The 21,246-nt window shown below is 40.0% G+C and overlaps 1 protein-coding gene across 9 annotated transcripts in view; it reads right to left on the minus strand.

Annotated features, from left to right (window-relative positions):
- The window catches only part of CEP350 (centrosomal protein 350), a 147,280-nt gene extending 131,569 nt beyond the window's left edge, over positions 1-15,711 (minus strand). For 5 of the 9 annotated variants that reach the window (XR_014052384.1, XM_081485852.1, XM_081485855.1 and 2 more), the window contains exon 1: positions 14,833-15,205. The gene's annotated coding sequence lies outside the window, so the exon portion shown is untranslated. Of the gene's footprint in view, positions 1-14,832; positions 15,206-15,614 lie in introns of those variants that run through there. The other 4 variants (XM_081485854.1, XM_081485851.1, XM_081485853.1 and 1 more) reach the window with 2 other exon arrangements.
- Between the last annotated feature and the right edge of the window lie 5,535 nt (positions 15,712-21,246).

A 21,246-nucleotide genomic window follows, 5' to 3' on the forward strand; every position in this document is an offset into this window, starting at 1 on the left:
ACTCCAATATTTTGGCCACCTAATGCGAAGAACTGACTCGTTTGAAAAGCCCCTGATGTTGGGAAAGATTGAAGGCAGGAAGAGAAGGGGACTACAGAGGATGAGATGGTTAGATGGCATCACCGACTCAATGGACATGAGTCTGGGTAAACTCCGGGAGTTGGTGATGGACAGAGAGGCCTGGCATGCTGCGGTTCATGGGATCGCAAAAGGTCGGACACGACTGAGTGACTGAACTGAACTGAACGTTCACAATTCAGTGAGAGAGGCATACATATAAACAAATAGAAACAGGAAAAAATAAAAAGGAATCAAAGAAAGAGCTGCCAGTGAAACAATATATAGGAAAGGGAATGAAGTAAATCATAGAAGTGACAAGCAACATGATCACAGAAGCAGAAGAGGTGGATGAAAAACCAGGCTAAGAATTCCCTGGCAGGTCCAGAGACTAGGACTCCACACTCTCACTGTGGAGGGCCTGGGTTCGATCCCTGGTCAGGGAACTAAGATCCCACAAGTTGGGAGACATGCCCCCCCCCCAAAAAAAGAAAGCCAGGCTAGAAAACTACTCATAAGAAAGGAAGAGGAACACAATTAACCTACATCACTAGGCCAGTAAGCCAGTGGGGAAAAAAAAAGAAATGGGAAACAAAGTAATGTAATGCATACACTATTGTGCAAGTAGCCTGTAAGAATGGCAAAATAAACCACAAGGCACACATACAAAAAGTATAATTGACCTTGCTGATAGCAGGGCAAAGAAGAGGGCTACAGGTAACCATTTAATAAGTTAAATGTACAACACCATGGAAAAAATGGGAGTCATTTGATAAAAGTACATCATCCATCATTAATGTACAATGAATCAGAAGGCTAGAGCAAAAGACAATGTTATTGCTCTGGCTATAATCAAGTAAAGGCCTTATTACAATTAGGTCAAAAAACAGTACAAGAACTATGTATAAACTGTATCTGAGGTTCATTTATTCACTCTCTAGACATGTATAAGGTAATGAGCAGTTCAACTGGAGAAATAAATCCCTGTAGCTCAGCTGGTAAAGAATCCGCCTGCAATGCAGGAGACCCCAGTTCGATTCCTGGGTTGGGAAGATCGCTGGAGAAGGAATAGGCTACCCACTCCAATATTCTTGGTCTTCCCTGCTCAGCTAGTAAAGAATACACCTGCAGTGCGGGAGACCTAGGTTAGGAAGATTCCCCTGGAGAAGGGAACGGCTACCCACTCCAGTATTCTGGCCTGGAGAATTCCTTGGACTATACTCCATGAGGTCACAAAGAGTCGAACATGACTGAGCGACTCTCACTTCACTTAATAATACACTGCCATCGAGATTCATTGCACAGCAGAAACTACTCAGAAAAGGAAGACATTTCTCCCAGCTACTCACCCAGAGCAAAGATTAACTACTAGACCCATGGTTTCAACTCCATGAAAAATCTTAAGTGTTTTTTGGAGGGGAATGGTACGGCCCCAGCTAAACAGATACTTTGTGGGAATTACTAGAGGGGTATCACTAGAGGGCTTCCCAAGCGGCAGAGTGGTAAAAAATTCACCTGTCAATGCAGGAGAGGTAGGAAACACAGATTTGATCCCTGAGTTGGGAGGATCCCCTGGAGGAGGAAATGGCGACTCACTCCAGTATTCTTCCCTGGAATAATGGACAGAGGAGCCTGGCAGGCTGCAGTCCATGGGGTCAGATACGACTTAGCAACTGAACATTCACACATCATTGCAAACTGTCAGGTTACAATTTGGCAAACACATCTGCCTTGTTGAGAATTCCATGTCTGGGACTTCCCTGGTGGCACAGTGAATGAGAATCCGCCTGCCAATGAAAGGGGCATGGGTTTGACCCCTGGTCCAGGAGGATTCCATGTGCCACAGAGCACTTGGGCCCATACATCATAACTGCTGAGCCTGAAGGCCGCAACTACCGAGCCCATACGCTGCAACTACTGAGGTCCATGTGCCCTAGAGCCTGTACTCCACAACTGGGGGGGTGGGGGGCGAGCAATGGGTGGCCTGTGCTCATCACAGTTGGAGAGGGCCTATGCAGAGCAGCAAAGGTCTAGCACAGTCAAAAATAAATAAAAAATGAATTACTTAATTAAAAAAAAAAGAACTCCATGTCTGTTAGCAATCAAATTTCCTGATTCTGGAAGTATCATGATGTTGTTGAGTGTATATCCTCAGCAGATATGAACTCTGATGTATACTGAAACCCAGTAACAAAAATTCTACATTCCCAACCATTCCCACTGTAAGTGAGATTCTGAGCAGCCAGGTAATGCCTTTTGCCAAGCAGCTGCAGAGTTCCTGTCTCTTGAGCATAGTTTCTCAAGCAGTTCTAGAGGAGGTATCACCTGGATAACACATTAAAAACAGATGCCAAGGCTCCACTCCCAAGAGATTCTGAATCAGTGTATCTGAGAAGAAGTAAAAAACCTGTACTTTTAAAGGTCTACAGAGATCCCAATACATATGAGCTTTGAGAACTACAGCTCTAGAAATCATCTTCAATCTACTCTTTGAAGCCTGAAGCCCCAAAACACTGTTGATTCCATAAAGATGAGCATCAGTGGAGAGAACTAATCCTATTCCCCAACCATCTGACAGCATCTCTCTCCTGAAGTTCCGGAACACTTGACAACTACAATCATTTTAAACCAGGAAGCAAAATCACAGACCTCTAACACTATGGCGGATGAACATGAGGGCATTTAGTAGGAAATAACCACAGCTAATATAGTCCGTGTTTCTTCTATGTGGGCCAAGGGAGCACATTGCTTTCCACACATTATTTCCAATCTCATGAGGCAACTATCCCTATTATCACTGTACTGATGAAGAAATAGCATCAGACAATGGAACTAGTCCAAGGTCATTCAGCTAATAAGAGACAGAACTATAAATTAAATCTAGATCTCTCCCTCTCTCAAACCTCTGAAAGCCACTAATGGTCATTCACATAATGGCAGTCACTGGCATACAGATGGTAGCTTTGGGCATAGGAAAGGTCACCCAGGGAGAAAACACAGTGCTACAGAAGAAAAGAGCCCAAGGTCAAACTCTCTTGCACCTCAAGATTTGAAAGACAAGGACTAGCTAGCAAAGGAGACTGAGAAAGGGAAGTAGAGTGGATGTAGAAAATCAGAGTATAATGTATAGAAGTCAAAGGAAAAAGAATATGTCAAGGGAGTGGACAGATGTGATGAATGCTGCCAAAAGGCCAAGCAGGTTGAGAGTTTGTTTTCTGAAAATGCTCACTAGGTTTACAGATAAAGAGATCTTTCGTGATTTTACTGAGAGCTAAATGTGGAGAAATGGGGGTAGCAAGTTCACTGCAACTGCTTGGACAGGGACTGAAAAGTATCTTCTAAACAACGATAGAAAATGTATTCACCTCCTGAGAAGCCTGTAAAGGAAAAAGCAGCAGTAATGGAGGAGGGTGTTGTGTTGAGGGATTTTTGTGTTTAAGTAAGATCTGATTAAGTATAAATGCTAAAAGAAGAACCTCTGAGAGAAGAGAAGGCTAGAGATACATATGAGAGAAAATATAATTGATGGTTAACAAGTTTCTTGAGAGAACCTGGAGTGAGGAAATGTTAAAACAGATGAAGTATTCTTATGGTCCCTTTCCTCTAAAAGTTACTTTTTCTATTTTTTTTTTTCCCATTCTCCCTATTTATGAACTCCTAGCCTGCAAAGTAAGAAGGAAAGATAAAACGTAAATATAATTCCTTTAAACTTCTCAGCTCTGGTTGGTCTTCTCCAAGACTGTACTTACTTCTCTTATGAGGTCAATATTTTGGTGATTCATGAAGTATGGACTTCTTGTTGGCCTTAGATTATGATTGTTATCAAGCATATAGTTTTTTTTTAGTTGCAGTCTTATTTGATTTATAGGTTTTCCTGCTTTTTCTTTATATCACTTTTAACTAGATTCTTTTTACACCATTTATCACAGCTTTTTTGAAACTGTGTTTCCATTTTCTACTGGCAAGTTAGTCTCACCCTGAGCTACTGTTTGGAAGTTAGCTGTCTGTCCCTTCCCCACCACTACTTCACTGCTTCTGCAGCCCTCTCCTTTCCCATACACACACTCGCCATTTTTATTTTTGAGTCCATTGTTTGGAGCTTTCATTTATATTTTACTTGATGCATATACAGTAAACTGCCAAATACAGTTTCTTTTTTAGTTCCTGTGATATCTGACTTTAGTCTGAACAAAGCAGTATTGTTCATTTATGCTTTGACTTTTACACAAAACAACTTGTTTCTCTGTAAGATGGCAGTTAAACTCACTGTAAAATTTACACTAAAACTCCTCTGTCAAATAAATAACAAAAGTATTCTCAAGTTTTCTGAAAATTAAGTTTACAGTACTGTAAGAAGACCAAGTGCAATACAGTGATACAGAACCTATGTTATTGATTTCTGAAACTATGGTCAGATCTTATCTCTGATAGCCTAACCCATATAACCAACTGCTTATTTAGAAATCTCAAAGCACGTCACACACATTATCTCCAAAATCCAACTCATGTTTATTCCCAAAAAACAAACGAGGTATTTCCTATCGCACTCCAGTTGCACAAACAAGAAATACCCACAAGCGGTCAATAATTATACTACATGACCTCTAAGATCCTTTGAATTTATAATCTATACCTCCAGCTCTCAGAGTATGGTCCAGGCATCTCTGAGGTTCTATGAGACCCTTTTGAGGGTGTCTTTAGAGTCATAATTATTTCCATAATAACATTATAACTTTATTTATCTTTTTCACTCTCATCAGAGTGCATGTAATGGAGTTTCCCGAAGGCTCCATGACATATATCACAACAGACTGAATACAGAAGCAGATATGAGAACCCAGATGCCTTCTATTAGACCAAGCATTAAAACTGCCAAACAATGCCACTTTCTCACTAATTTTTTTTATTTTGGAAAATATAGCTATTTTTTATTTAAAAATATTATGTATTAATATTCCCTTCACCAGGGGATCCTCCCAACTCAGGGACTGAACCAGAGTCTCCTGCATTGCAGGCAGATTCTTCACCATCTGAGCCACCAAGGAAGACCAATATGATATGAGTTCATGGCTATTTTAAATAAATAAATGTTTAAATTTCTAATACAATATATATCAATAGATATAGTCCACATAAAAGCTCTTTGAATTTTCAATAACTCAAGACTATAACGTGTCTTCTTAACACCAAGAGGTATGAGAAACACTGACCTGTACCTATCATGAGTGCATGCATGCTAAGTCGCTTCAGTCATGTCCAACTCTTTGTGACCCTATGGACTGAAGCCCACCAGGCTTCTCTGTCCAAGAGATTTTCCAGGCAAGAATACTGGAGTAGGTTGCCAGGCCCTCCTCCATGGGATCTTCCCAACCCAGGGATCAAACCCGCGTCTCTTATATCTCCTGCACTGGCAGGTGGACTCTTTACTACTAGTGCTACCAGGGAGGCCCATACTTTTCATATGTATATACAAATAAGATATGACATTTTGAAACAGCCAGTTCTCAAGTATCTTCTAGCAGCAAATTTTCCTTTCACATTTACTGACAGGGCTCTCAATCAGTCACATAGACTCATTCAGCTCAACTTTTTACTGAGCACCAACTATGTGCCAGGTACTGGGGATCAAAGATGAAAGATGTGACTTTGTTTTGGCTCTCCCAAGGAGTACTTTCCATACCTTTGCTTCAGTTCTCTCATCTTTATCAGACCCTATGTAACAACCATCTCTGCCTGAAAGGTTGAGAAAACCAACCCTGCAATAATCATACTATCTAGTCTCAAAATGGACAAATTTAGTAAGGACCAGGCTAGGAAAAGTGGAAAACATCCCAGCTCTAAATCAGACCTATAATGTTCCATGTAAATTCTCAGAGTAACCAATACTCCCCTAATATACAAAAAATGATCTGAGAATAATTGCCTCACCTCTTCTCACGTATAATATACAAACCTCAACAACTACTTTTACAAATGAAGAATGACCGCCTATAATCCAGGAAATCCAAAAAACTGTAACATTTGATACCAGTTTGGCCTCTGGAGTATAAGAGGCTGGATAAGGATTGCAAAGAATGCAATGTCCTCCACTGATAGGAAATGAAGAGCTAAACCAGAGCCTAACTAAAAGTACCCCTATTCTTTTATTTTTAAAACCCTAAAAATAGGAACCTCTATTTTGTTCCACCTACTATCTAGTTATCCATTCTGAATATTTACTCCTCTAAATTGATTTCAAGGAATATATCCCTATAAAAGTGTCTTATGGTGCAAGTCAGGATTTTCTTTTTTCCCCTAAAGTATGAAATTTTCACTACAAAAGCTTCCCTGATACAGAAGAAACCGTTAACACTGGTTAACTCTGTGGAGAAGGACTGAGAGTCTGAGAAAACAAGCAGATTTTCCAGTGGATACGCTTTTGAATTTTTTAAAGCAGTCTGGCCTCTGGAGTATAGAAGGCTGGGTAAGGATTACATTTATCACCTTGTGAGGAAACAAGCAAGAAAAAATAATTTTCAGAAGTTTTCTTCAACATTCAATAATTTAGCTAATTTAGAGGCTGTTAAAGAAACAAATACAACAATTTTTTTTATTTCATTGGAAGCCTCTGACTTCTTGACACTGTGTAGTCGCTCCCACTTTGTGGATCTGCAGCACATTACCTTTCCTCTTACCTCCCCACCCCCATACGATTATTTACATATCTGTCTTTTACATGGGACTGTGGGGATGATGTTTTATTCCTCTTTATATCCCTAGTCCATACACAGTACACAGCACATACTAGGTGCCCCAGACCTGTCTGCCGAATGATGGCCCCACTGATAAGCATCAGAATCCAATTCGTAAATGCAAACAGGGCAAAAGAAAACAAAAACAAAAAAACCCAAAGGTATTTCATACAATATGAAGAGGTTAACCACTGGAAAGCAAAAAATTTCTGTCATGGTAATATATTTTAAAAATAAGGATTATAAAATAATAGTTATACAGATGTATTTTATATTTTAAAATAAGCCCCAAACTAAAATAAATTAAAATAAAATACTCATAAATTTAGACATGAAAAAAAAATTTAGACATGAAAATCATGAATGAAATGAAGCCTGCTAACATAAATGAAGCCAGTGCTATTATTACCCATGTATGATTTTTAAATCTAGTTTGTAAAAGGGAGAGATGTCACAAGCCCACTTACAACAACAAAAAGTTTAATTGGTTATTTTTTTAAAAAATCTCCTAACCCCAAACTTATCAAAGATAATCCAGTTCTTCTGGTTGCAAAAATATCCTTCCATCTGTAACAAGATCTCCTTTACATCATTGTTTCTCTATAGAATTTAAATGTGTCGTCATTTCAACAAGAAAGTGAAGCATCTACACAGATTTTCAGAGATGTATCTATGGAAGTGTAGTCCAACTCCATTTATAACTAATTACAGAGAACAGAGCATATTAGAGTTGGAAGTTAGGGGTCACCTAGCCTCATGTTTTTCAAATATGCATTAATGGTACCATTAGCAGATCAAAAAGAAATCAATCTGGTGGGTTGAAGCTTGAATTTTTTATTGAAACCAAATAAAACTACATTGAAAATATCAGAGTGCATTGGATTTTTAAAGTGAAGCTTCCATTTCATTTTACATATAGATATATATGTAGCCATGTATATTATGTCCCATGGAAAATCTATTTTATACTGTGGGTGTCCCAGTCAAAGAGTTCATGAGGTTCCCAAGCTTTCTCAGTTCACAGAATCTTTAGCATCTCAGTTATTTTTCACAGTGCCCATAGGCTAAAAAAATATCTAATGGAAATAGTGCCATTTATTACACAGTTAGGTCCATACAACCTAGTAAGTATTTATAGCCTAACAACTTAGTAGCCACTTGAAAAATATATATCAAATTAAAAGAAATATTTTAATTACTAAATAACCACAATTACCTATTAATGGGATGTGTGCACCTAATAGATAATACATAATTTTTCAAACCTTGAAATCACTTTGGGTACAGCCACTTTGATTTGCTGTTCCACACTGATTTCTGCACAGAACTTTCTTTTAATCACAACCACCACCAAAACCTAGCTTTCTTTTTTTATTTATTTTTTAATTGAAGGATAACTGCTTTACAGAATTTTGTTGTTTTCTGTCAAACTTCAACACGAATCAGCCATAGGTATACATATATCCCCTCCCTTCTGAACCTCCCTCTCATTTCCGCTCCCCATCCTACCCCTATAGATTGATACAGAGTCCCTGTTTTGAGTTCCCTGAGCCATACAGCAAATTCTAGCTTTTTGAAGACACACTGTCTTCAAAAGACACCCAAAGGAAAGGAGCACAATCTCAAGCACAGTATCTCAAACTAATAGTTTGATCAGTGGTCTCACAGATGCCAAATATTCCAAAGATGATGCTGTGAAAGTGCTGCACTCAATATGCCAGCAAATTTGGAAAACTCAGCAGTGGCCACGGGACTGGAAAAGGTCAGTTTTCATTCCAATCCCTAAGAAAAGCAAAGCCAAAGAGTGCTCAAACTATCGCACAATTGCACTCATCTCACACGCTGGCAAAGTAATGCTCAAAATTCTCCAAGCCAAGCTTCAACAATATGTGAAGTGTGAACCTCCAGATGTTCAAGCTGGTTTTAGAAAAGGCAGAGGAACCAGAGATCAAATTGCCAACATTCGCTGGATCATCGAAAAAGCAAGAGAGTTCCAGAAAAACATCTATTTCTGCTTTATTGACTATGCCAAAGCCTTTGACTGTGTGGATCACAATAAACTGTGGAAAATTTATTGAAATTTTCTGAAAGAGATGGGAATACCAGACCACCTGACCTGTCTCTTGAGAATCCTGTATGCAGGTCAGGAAGCTACAGTTAGAACTGGACATGGAACAACAGACTGGTTCCAAATAGAAAAAGGAGTACGTCAAGGCTGTATATTGTCACCCTGCTTATTTAACTTATATGCAGAGTACATCACGAGAAATGCTGGGGTGGAGAAAGCACAAGCTGGAATCAAGATTGCTGGGAGAAATATCAATAGCCTCACATATGCAGATGACACCACCCTTATGGCAGAAAGTGAAGAAGAACTAAAGAGCCTCTTGATGAAAGTGAAAGAGGAGAGTGAAAAAGTTGGCTTAAAGCTCAACATTCAGAGAGCTAATGGCATCCGGTCCCATCACTTCATGGGAAATAGATGGAGAAACAGTGGAAACAGTGGCAGACTTTATTTTTGGGGGGCTCCAAAATCACTGCAGATGGTGACTGCAGCCATGAAATAAAAAGACACTTACTCCTTGGAAGAAAAGTTATGAGCAACCTAGACAGCATAATAAAAAGCAGAGATATTACTTGGCCAACAAAGTCTGTCTAATCAAGGCTATGGTTTTTCCAGCAGTCATGTATGGATGTGAGAGTTGGACTATAAAGAAAGCTGAGCGCCAGAGAATTGATGCTTTTGAACTGTGGTGTTGGAGAAGACTCTTGAGAGTCCCTTGGACTGCAAGGAGATCCAACCAGTCCATCCTAAAGGAAATCAGTCCTGAACATTCATTGGAAGGACTGATGCTGAAGCTGAAACTCCAATACTTTGGCCACCTGATGCGAAAAGCTGACTCATTTGAAAAGACCCTGATGCTGGGAAAGATTGAAGGCAGGAGGAAAAGGGGACGACAGAGGATGAGATGGTTGGATGGCACCACTGACTCAATGGACATGAGTTTGAGTTAACTCCGGGAGTTAGTGATGGACAGGGAGGCCTGGCATGTTGCGGTCCATGGGGTCGCAAAGAGTCGGACATGACTGAGTGACTGAACTGAACTGAACCCACAGTTGTCAAGTGTAACTGTTTCCCTCAAGAATTTAGAAACATTCCACAGTGCCCATGAGAGTATACTATGATGCTCCCAGGTGCCTCATGGCATCACAGCATGGCCTGGGGACCCAAGGTTTAAGAAACACTGATTCAGTCTATGTGCTTACTTTGTAAATTAAGAAATAATATGTAAGGTCACAAGGTGAGAAGAAAAATAAATACACTCACTAGAAATTTTGATAGATTAGTTTTAACTTTTCATTAATAAAAGTTTTAAAATAGAATCTAATCATGTGATATTCTGTGAATGAACTCTGTAGCTCTCTGAAAAATGATATTCAAAAATACATTTATATGATTGTATAATAGAGAAAAATTCTGCCTCAATATTATTTTCAGAAAAAAGCTTCAAAAATGATAAAAAGTGGACCTTAAAATTAGCAACACAAAAATGTCTAAAGGAAAAAGGGAAAAAAAAAGAAAGTCATCTACTCTCCCAGCCATAAACACGGCTAATAGTTTAATGTCTATCCCTTACAGAGCCTTTCCTATGTACATACAAAATCAAACTACATTTCTTTGCCTATGTTTTTGTTTTTACACTGAATCACATTCCACAGTTAGTACAACTAATTTTTTTCACTCAACATTATATCATGAACATTCTTCCCTGTCAGAACATAACAGTAATTGCAAATACCTATGTAGGGCTTGCGTGCATGCATGCTAAATCACTTCAGTTGTGTCTGACTCTTTGCAACCCTATGGATTGTGGCCCGCCAGGCTCCTCAGTTTATGGGGATTCTCCAGAAAAGAATACTGGAGGGGTTGCCATGCTGCCCTCCTCCAGGGGATCTTCCAGACCCAGGGATCGAACCCATGTCTTTTATGTCTCCTGCACTGGCAGGCAGGTTCTCTGTGCTTACTTAGGGCTTAACATTAACTCATTTAATCCTCACAACAGCTCTGTCAGGTGAGAACTATAATTATATCCACTTTACAGATGAGTTTAAGTAACCTGCTAATGGTCACAGCTAATAAATGGTTAGGATGTGATCCCAGAAAATAGGCTGCATGGTCCTTGTGCTCAAATAAGCACTCAGTTACTTCTCATGAAGTAAGTATAGCTCTCCCTCAATCTGTTAACAAGTGCATCGTACGTCACCTAAATTATAGAATAAATATGCTATAATTTTAACTATCCCCTTACCAATGGACATTTAGGACATTTTTGCTATTTATAAATGTTATAGACATCTATTTGTAATAATACTAAAATGAACATCCTTATAGATGTGTTCTTGTGCTTCTGTATTAAAATTTCTGTAAACTCCTAAAAAAAATGACTCTACCAAATAATACGTGCAGTTTTAATTTTGATAGGTAATGCCAAATTTCCTTCCAGAAACAGCTGTACCATGTTACAGTCCCAATGACAGAGAAGAGGGTTGAGATTCATATTTAAGTTAAAAAATATTTTTGATTCATGAAAAGTGAGGCCTCTTTTGAGTTTTTAACTAATACTTACACAATTTCTTCTTATAGAGAAGAGATTGCTGGTTGATCACAATTACCCTCTGATTTGATAATTATCTTCATATTAAACAAATATTCCCTGGTGGCTCAGATGGTAAAGCCCGTGATGCGGGAGACCCAGGTTCAATCCCCGGATTGGGAAGATCCCCTGGAGAAGGAAATGACCAACCACTCCAGTACTCTTGCCTAGATAATTCCATGGATGGAGGAGCCTGGTGGGCTACAGTCCATGGGGTCGCAAAGAGTCGGACACGACTGAGCGACTTCACTTTCACTTTCTTTCAGAGTCTGCATAGTGGAGTCTTCTGTTATGAAATCAACTATGAGTGAGATATTCCCTCTATATGATCCTCTGTTTACTTATGTATAAAACGTGGGAATTGGACTAGCTAGCCTTTAAGATTTAAAACTCCCAATGCTGTAATTAAGAAGTGACTTAAGGTTATTAAAGCCTGTAATTACAGTACTAGTATTACAGGTCAGGGTCTTAAAGCTCCCATTTCCTTTAAATTACAATAACTATTGCCAGAACATCTAGGCAAATCATTAAAATAGTCAATAAAGTTTTCAGGATCTACCTGTGGCTTATTCTCAATATCTTTTAATCCCAGGCTGTCATTCCCCTGGTACCTAGCAAAGCTGAATGTACCTATGGAGTATATTCCTAAAATGAGCTGATGTGTGCCTAGGAACCATGAACTAGTGTTTTACTTCGTTTATATACTATACCACTCTCTAGTAAGTTTATTCAGCCAATATTTATTGACTATTTTTCTGTGTGCTAGGCACTGGGTGCACAATAGTTGATAGACAATCTCTGCCATCATGGAACTTACAAACTAGATGAGAAAGGCAAATAACCCAAAGAAACCACTAGCAAATGTGAAGTTATACTTGCTCACTGAACAAAAAAATATTAACAAACAAAAAAAGACTATATGCAATCTTTTGATAATTCAGGTTTGGGAGCCTATTTTGTGACATTAAAAATTGACATGAAAAAAAAGTCAATAAAGAAAATTACTTCACAACGTGCTCCACAAGGCAAAAATAGCAATCACAAGTACAGGCGGCAAGTTAACTTTTTAAATCATCAATTCTATAATAAAATCACCAAGACGTCAATACTTTTCAGTTACACCACTTGCGGCTTGAATATTTGTTTCAACTAAACAAAAATTTAAACTATCTGAAATACTAAAAATGACAGAACTCTCAGTATCCAAACAAAATGAAATATGACAGATTAACTACAATTTCTTAAGAACATTGTTCAACCAAAAAGTACATACAGAAGTAAAGCAATTCACTACAATAATTCATGGCTTGTTATTAATTAACCTAATGCTATGAAAATACTAATGTTTTTAAAGAACTGACAGTCATCAATATAAGGAACTTCTGGCTTACCAAAAGGAAGAAAAAATAACTTTTTTTAGATGTAAAAAGAAAACAAATCCCAGAAATATCTATATTAATATTCAATTTTAGGTGATACTAATCCTAGGATGTTAACTAGACTTATGATCACGTCACAATATATACAAAGATCAAATCATTGTTATACACCTGAAACTAATATGTCAATTATACCTCAATAAAGTAAATAAAAATGTTAAAGCCTTTGATCATCTGTGGAAATAAGAGCATCATTCACATAAATAAACGAACTTTCTTGTTCATTTATTTATTCCCTGTCAATTTCCACAACTGCAAAATAAAGACATTTGTCAAATCTACCTCATAAAACTGCTATGAGGCCTAAATAAAATAATTTATGTGGAAGCACACCAAAAAATGATGTAAGTTATTTTAGCAGCAGCTTCTTTTTGCTCCAACAGTAACTTACAGCTATTTAACTAACAACAAAATTTATTAGATAGTGACTTCATCTTCCTTTCTTCAGTAAAAGTGTTATAAAATGGAAAAAAGACTACCAATTAGAACATTAGAAAAAAATTCTAAACTTCATAATTCATTGATTACCCAACAGGAGGCTGGTTGTTCAAGTATAAACACTCTTACATAACACTATACTCCAATATATCTTAGAGAATCAGAGAAATTCTTCTACATATGTATGAAATTTTTTACATTGTAACTAACCATCATTACAAACACATGCCCTGCTACTCACTATGCAAAGGCAAGATACACATGTATTTATCCACACATACAATGTATCCTAGTTTTGTGTTTATTTTTTTGATTAAAGTATCTTAAATTGAATGCAATGACAGTTCAACAGTTCAGATTTATTTTATTACACTGAAGGGAGTTTGCCAATTTAGCACACCAAAACTAATTATTACATGCCCATGGACTTAAGGCAACTTCTACCACAGGTCTAACAAACAATCCCCCAAAGTCACAATCCATGTTATGATTAATAGTAGCACGTCGCCTTGTTTAAAAACAGTATTTTAAACTACGAAAATGTTTATTGGAGAGTAGTTATCATTACTTCCACAAACCTTTTCCAGTTACTAGATTTGCCTAAAATAGCCATTCTTTTAAAACCCTTAAAAGACAGGACTGGAGGAGGTATCGTTAACATGGCAACATAACCGTTAACGACTTTTCGAAACTCAAAACAAGGATCACCATCAAAACAAAACAATCAGGTGGAGTACAGACATGGATACTGATCCCTATTCCTGACAACGCATTTTTTTCCTATATGGAGGACTTGCTGCTACACCAAAACCACATCAAAATCTATACTTATGTGCAAACTTACTATCCGAAAAGCCAGTCAAAATCCAACCCATATTTGTGACATTAGTTAAATGTCATTTAGGATGTTAGGCTACACTTAAAAGAGGGCGGGGGAGAATACTGACAACTTACAAAGCGTACAAGCTTTTTAAATCTCCCCCTCCACCACTTGTGAATAAATGAAGAGACTACATTCAGCAGTTGCCAGAGAAGCAGAAGATCAAAGTTTTCCCTCTACTTGAGAATGTTTATTCCCACCAAAAAGGAACAGAAACTAGTCATCCTTGCCACTGTAGCCAGTTCCCCGGAATTTCCCAAAATATGCCTGATCTCCAAATGAAGAAAGGACACTTCTCCGGAGACCAAAGGCAAGAGTGTATCTCACATCTTTTGCAGAGGAGAGGAGGGGCGCGGGGGGCGGGGGAGAGGGAGGCCAGGCACTGGCAGGTAAAGAAGGAAATCTCGTCCGCGGCAGGTACCGGTGGGACCTGAAACCCAGGTCTCAGAACGGCCCTCCTAGCAAAGCTTCAGGACCCAGGGAGGCTCCTTCAGGGGGACGCCAGGCCGGGCCAGGGCTCCCCGCGCCCCGCCCCGCCTCTCTCGCTGCCGCCGCGGACCCGGGACCGCGGACAGAGGCAGCGGAGGCTCAGCGAGCATCCGCGGTCCTAGCCAGGTCCCCCCGCAGCTCACCTGAGAGTGTCGCCTCCGCCCTCGGCCCCTACGGTGCATCCCGCGGGGCCTGGCGGAGGGTGCAGTGACGCCGCCCCGACCGGCCCCAGGGCTGCCCGGCCTGGCCTCCCCGCTCCGGGGACGCACCGGCTGCCCGCCTCGCACCGGCTCCCGGGATCCGCCGGTCTGCAGAGAAGGAAGGAGGGGCAGAAAGGCTGCCTCCCCTCCCCCACAGCAAGCCACCCCCTGAGCTGCGGCTCTCTGCAGTTCCCTCTGGCGCAGGTCTGGCCCGGCTCCCCCGCCCGGGAGTCACTTCGGCAGCGGCGGCCCAGTCGCCATTACAGCCCAACAACTGACACGGAGGAGGAGCGGCGCCGGCGGCGGTGGCTGTGGCGGCGGCGCGAGGCAGGGCGGGAGCATTCAGGGTCCGGGCAAACCTCGCGAGAACTGTCCCGAGTCGGATCCAGAGGAATGCAACCTTCGGTTAGGGCCATGTTAAGTGTGGCCAAGAGGCGAACGTGAGATAAAACGAAGAGAGGACCCTCAAGGGCGCCATGTTTTGTGTGGCGAAGTTTGAGCCTTGCAGGGCCTGGGAGGAGCCAAAGTAGATCCGCAGCAGAGACCTACCCCCCCGCCGCTTCGTCTCCCCCCTACTCCCATCCCCCGCCCTCTTTCTTCAGAAGCTAATTGGGCCTCTGACTGCGGATTTCACCCTGGGCCGAAAAAAAAACCAAGCTGGGGTTGTGACAAGGATGAACTGGAAGTCTGAAAATCGCAGCTTCTCAGAGTTTACGATGTTTTACCAGTTGTTGTCCAAATAAATCTTCTGTACCCCAGTCATTTTCAGAGTAATTGCGGCTCTGCGGCTGCCGGCTGCCGCAGTTACCCACTGCTGTCACTGTGGCCGTTTTATTCGCTAGGGTTACAATTCTGTTCAGCGTGCACTCTGTCTAGTGGCTTAAGACTCCAGAGCAAGTAAAACGGACTTTTCTCCCGTCAGGTGCTGGCATTGTTATAACTGTGCTTTAAGAGACCCTTTGATCACCATATAGTCTAACATTTTTATTCTCTCTCCAGATTCTGCATGGTGAATTCTATGATCTGTCAAGACTTAGCTTAAATGACATCTATTCTGCAAATAATGCCACCTGCTAGGTGCTCATTGCACATAAGCTCTCCTCCACCCATTACTTTCCTCCACCTTCTGAACTCGTATATCCAAAGGTTGTTCGCGTCTTTATCCTTTACCCCAGCAGGTTCTAGCATAGTAACTGGAGCATGGTGGGTGTTCAATAAATGCTTGTCGAGTGGATCTTAATAAAAGCAGGAGGCAGTTAACTGTCCCCTCTATGTAGGGCCTATAGCTGTGCCTAAATAGGAGGTAAATGAATGTACAAAATTCCTGCACGTGTGTAAAATGTGTGCTGTGTCTCCAGGAAGCTGTGCTGGAGGGAAGAACAGGAAATGTGGGTGTCCCAGTGGTGGAAGTGGTAGCAACAAAAACAACACAAGGAAAGAGTTCATTAGGTTTCCCCCAACTTTTCTATATAAAACAAAGAGATAGATGCTTTTCATGTTATTTTCTGAATGTATTCAACCATTGTTAAGTATTATACTTTTTAAAAAAAAACAGAAAATGAGTTCTGAAAAGCTATGTAATTTGCCCAATATTAAACCATTAATAAAGGGCAGAGGTAGAATTTGAGGTCTCCTTAATCCAAAGACTATTTATATTTTTTTCATCCCCATGCTATCTCCTGGGCAACAGAGAAAACGCCAAAAATTCCTGTCACTGTGTGGGCAGCAACGTTACCCTCATTTCAGCCTATGCACAATTTCCATCTCTTACAACTTGTACTAATCTTTGGTGTCTCCCTCACCTTGAAAATACTGTAAACAAATCAAGCTCTCTCCTTTTCAACATCTCCTAACTCCTATTGTCTATACCCTACAGATTGGCTCCTGAGTATATTAAGTTTTATACTATTTGCTCTTCATAAGAGTAACTAATCTCTTGAACAAGATTGGAAGCTTAATGAGGAAACGTTAACCTCCGAGTAGTTTCCACAGTGTTAGGCACATAATAGGTATTTAATGCAGCTCCGTTTTTTCTCCTACTTCTTAGTAGACACCAAGATCAAATTTTTCTGAACTTAGCTTTGACTCGCAACTCTCTTGAAGAACTGGATCTTAGCCCTAAAACTTCAGACTGAATCTCCAACTGTCTTAACCCATCTCCACATAGATACAGATCAGTGCTTCCAACTCCCAAATTAAGTTTATTGTTTTCCCTCTTTTCAGTTCCACAAAGCTAGATCCTCCTCCTGCCCTATATTTCTGTTAATGATCATTGCAAACATGCTTCTGAGAACTGAGAGAATCAAAAGCATTAAAATATTATATATTCTTCTCTATGCCTTGTTCCTATCCAAACAACTATTGTCTCTAAATACCAGTAATGCATATTTCTTCTATCTATTCCCTTTCTGTCCAGTTGCACCACTGCTCTTCTAATTCAGGCTCTCATTTCTATTGCCCAAATAATTTCAGCAGTCTTCCTAGAGTTCAGCTTGAGTTTTGCCCCTGCCTGCCTGTGCCCGCCAAAATAAGTAAAAATTCCTCACCTCAGTCATTAAGATCTTCTCAATATGACACAAGCCAAGCTTTCTATCTTCCTAAAGTAAGGCAGTGTTAAAAACAAACAAACAAACAGGGCAGGGGTGTGGTGTCAGGAAGATTCCAGTTCAAATCTTGGCTCCATCACTTGCCCTGTGACCTCAAAACCTTCATTTTACTGTCCATGTATGCATGGTAAGTCGCTTCAGTTATGTCTGACTCTGTGACCCCATGGACTGTAGGCCACCAGGCTCCTCTGTCCATGAAATTTTCCAAGCAAGAATACTGGACTGGGTTGCCATTTCCTATTCCAGGGGTTCTTCCTGACTTAGGGATTGAACCTGTGTTTCTGGCATCTCCTGCATTGGCAGGCGGATTGTTTACCACTGCACCACCTGGGAAATCCTTAAAGATTAGAAATAACATTTGTCAAGAGCCTTCACATAAAAGAGAGTAATAAACAGTGGCTATTATTACTTCTCTAATTGAATGTTATGTTCAAGTCAAATTGGATATCAGACACGGCCTGTTCATTCCTACTTCTAGACTTTCGTTCCATAACCTAGATCACATATCACCCTGGTTTGTAGTTTCTGCCACATTCCTTAAGTACAAGCTCAAAAGCTATCTACTGCAGGAAAAACTCCATGACTGCTCATCTTTTGCAGTACTGAGCACACCCCTGCACTCCACAGTGCTGTGTACCTCCTTAGGGCTATATCTACTATAGATAATTCTGCATTTAGCTTACACATCTTCATCACATTAGACTGTAAAGCCCTTTGTCTCCTTCATAGTTACTTAAGAGCATAAACTTTGGAGAAGGAAATGGCAACCCACTCCAGTACTCTTGCCTGGAAAATCCCATGGACGGAGGAGCCTGGTGTAGGCTACAGTCCATGGAGTCACAAAGAGTATGACAAGACTGAGTGACTTCACTTTCACTTTTCACTTTCACACATTGGAGAAGGAAATGGCAACCCACTCCAGTGTTCTTGCCTGGAGAATCCCAGGGATGGAGGAGCCTGGTGGGCTGCCGTCTACAGGGTCGCACAGAGCCGGACACGACTGAAGCGACTTAGCAGCAGCAGCAGCAAGCCTGGATTAAATCAAATAATTTTGGTCAGATACTTAACCTCTTTGTGCTTCAATTCCTGCATCTGTCTAATAGAGATCACAATAGTTCCTGTGTGTTGGTCGCTCAGTCGTGTCTGACTCTTTGCGACTCCATGGGGTATAGCCCGCCAGGCTCCTTCATCCATGGGATTTTCCGGGTAAGAATACTGGGGTGGGTTGCCATTTACTTCTCCTGGGGATCTTCCTGACAGTCATAAGGTTTTGTGTGGATTCCCTGGTGGCTCAGATGGTAAAGAATCTGCCTATAATGCAGGAAACCCAGGTTCAATCTCTGGGTTAGGAAGATGCCCTGGAGAAGGAAATGAGTTCACAAAGAGTTGGACATGACCCAGCGACTAACACTATCACTTTCAAAAGAAACAACACATGTAAGGGACATAGGACTCACTTGGTGATACAATGGATAAAAATCCTCCTGCCAATGTAGGGGACACAGGTTCTTTCCAGCTCTGGGAAGATTCCACATGTGGAGCAACTAAGCCCGTTCGTCACAACTACTGAGCCTGCACTCTATAGCCCAAGAGCTGCAACTACTGAGCCCACATGCTGCAACTACTGAAGTCCGAGCACACTAGAGCCTGTGCTGTAGCAACAAGAGAAGCTACTGCAGGAAAAGCCCTTGAACTGCAATGAAGAGTAGCCCCCGCTCGCTGCAACTAGAGAAAGCCTGCACACAGCAACGAAGACCCAGTGCAGCCAAAAATAAATAATAAATAAAGGACATACTCTTTGTATAGTAGGTGCTCAAAAATGTTAGCTATTTTTGCTATTTTTTATCAGCTGAATATGTGCCTGGCATGTACTAGGCACTCAATATTTGTTGAATTAAACTGAATGTTTGTTGGATTTAATTAAGTTTAAGGTGAATCGCTACATGTGTTCTCTCCTGAGAATGTAAATTTTGACAATGATCTCTAGACATAACAAATTGAGAAACAGAGAGATACAGCTATGGTGGTGTCATTCACTATTTGAGGTTAATTGAATGAAATTATGTGTCAGGACTGGCTAAAGACACTTCTATTGAAATGTCAAGCCTAGGTGTCAAATCTGATCTGTAATCTTGTCCACGCCTTTTCAATAATAAATTCAACCATTCAGACTGCAAATCTCCCTTCAATTCTAACAAATTGTGCAAATTTAGGGATGGGTTTTCTGGTTACTTGCTTTTTCTAGATTCAGTCTTTTGGCTTAGTCTTGAATATTTTACAGTGCTTGGTGTTCTGATGTGCAGAATTACAAAAAAAAAAGCAACCTAAAATTTATCAATAAGAAGTTTGACAAGAAAACAGAGACATAGTCATTTATCTTCATATATACAAATAGTTGTGCGTATGTGAGTATGTATGCATGAGCCAATGGTCATAGGAGTCATTTGACACCAAATCCAGAGAGCAAAAGGAGAATAAGAATATCTATAAAGGCAGCATTTAACCATATATGATTGTTGTTAACAGGGATATTAAATTGCAATTTTTAATTTTTTCATTTCTTTTTAATTGAAATATAATTGAAAAATAACATTATATTAGTTTCAGGTGTACAGCATAATGATTTGATGTTTGTATATATTGCAGAATGATACCACAATAAATCTAGTTAACATTCATCACCATACATAGTTCCAGAATTTTTTTCTTGTAATGAAAACTTTAAAGATTTATTCCTTTGGAAATTTTCAAATTATGAAATACAGTATTATTAACTGTGGTCACCATGCTCTACATTACAACTGCATGATTCATTTATTTTATAACTGAAAGTTGTGTACCTTTTGATTCCCTTCACCCATTTCTTCCACCCCTACTTCCCCATCTCTGGCCTCCACCAGAGATCTATTATCTATGAGTTTGGTTTTTCTTTTCCTTTTGTTTTTATATTCCACATCTAAGTAAGATCATGTGGTATTTGTCTTTCTTGGTCTGACTTATTTCACTCAGCGCTAATGCCCTCATGGTCCATCCATGTTGTCACAAGTGGCAGGATTTTGTTCTTTCGATGGCTGATATTCTATTATACATAGATAGATAGATAGATATCACATTTTCTTTAACCATTCATCTGTTGATAAAGTTTGTTTCCATACCTTGGCTATTATAAATAATATTGCAATGAACATGGGGGTACATATATCTATACAAGTTAAATGCTTTCATTTTCTTCAAATGAATACCGAGAAGTGGAATTGCTAGATCATACGACAATTCTATTTTTAACTTTTTGCGTAACTTCCATACAATTTTCCATATTCATCAACAGTGTACAAGGGTTCCCTTTGCTCCACATCCTCATCAGCACTTGCTATCTCTTTTTGATAACAGCCATTCTAACGGGGGTGAGGTGCCATCTTACTGTGGTTTTGATTTACATTTCCCTGATGATGAGTGATAACATCATTTCATGTACTTGGGCATCTGCATGTCTTCTTTGGAAAAATGTGCAATTACTATTTTTGACTGAAGCCCTAAGGCAAACTGATAGCAACAACCAGAGTAAGTTACATGACAGGCCTCCAAGAAGCACATTTTCAAAGGAGTTCTATGATTCTTCACATAACTTCACCAAAGAGCCTTCAACTTCATCACTGACATGAAGGAATTCAGAGATTGTAGATTCAGAGGCTTTGAGGGAGAGATTTTGGGGGAAAAAAACAGGCAGTGGGGTGTAGAGGTAACTTCTTCC

The sequence above is a fragment of the Giraffa tippelskirchi genome, chromosome 5, assembly GCF_054371585.1.
Source record: "Giraffa tippelskirchi isolate mGirTip1 chromosome 5, T2T-mGirTip1v1.2.pri, whole genome shotgun sequence".
In the NCBI taxonomy this organism is placed as follows: domain Eukaryota; kingdom Metazoa; phylum Chordata; class Mammalia; order Artiodactyla; family Giraffidae; genus Giraffa; species Giraffa tippelskirchi.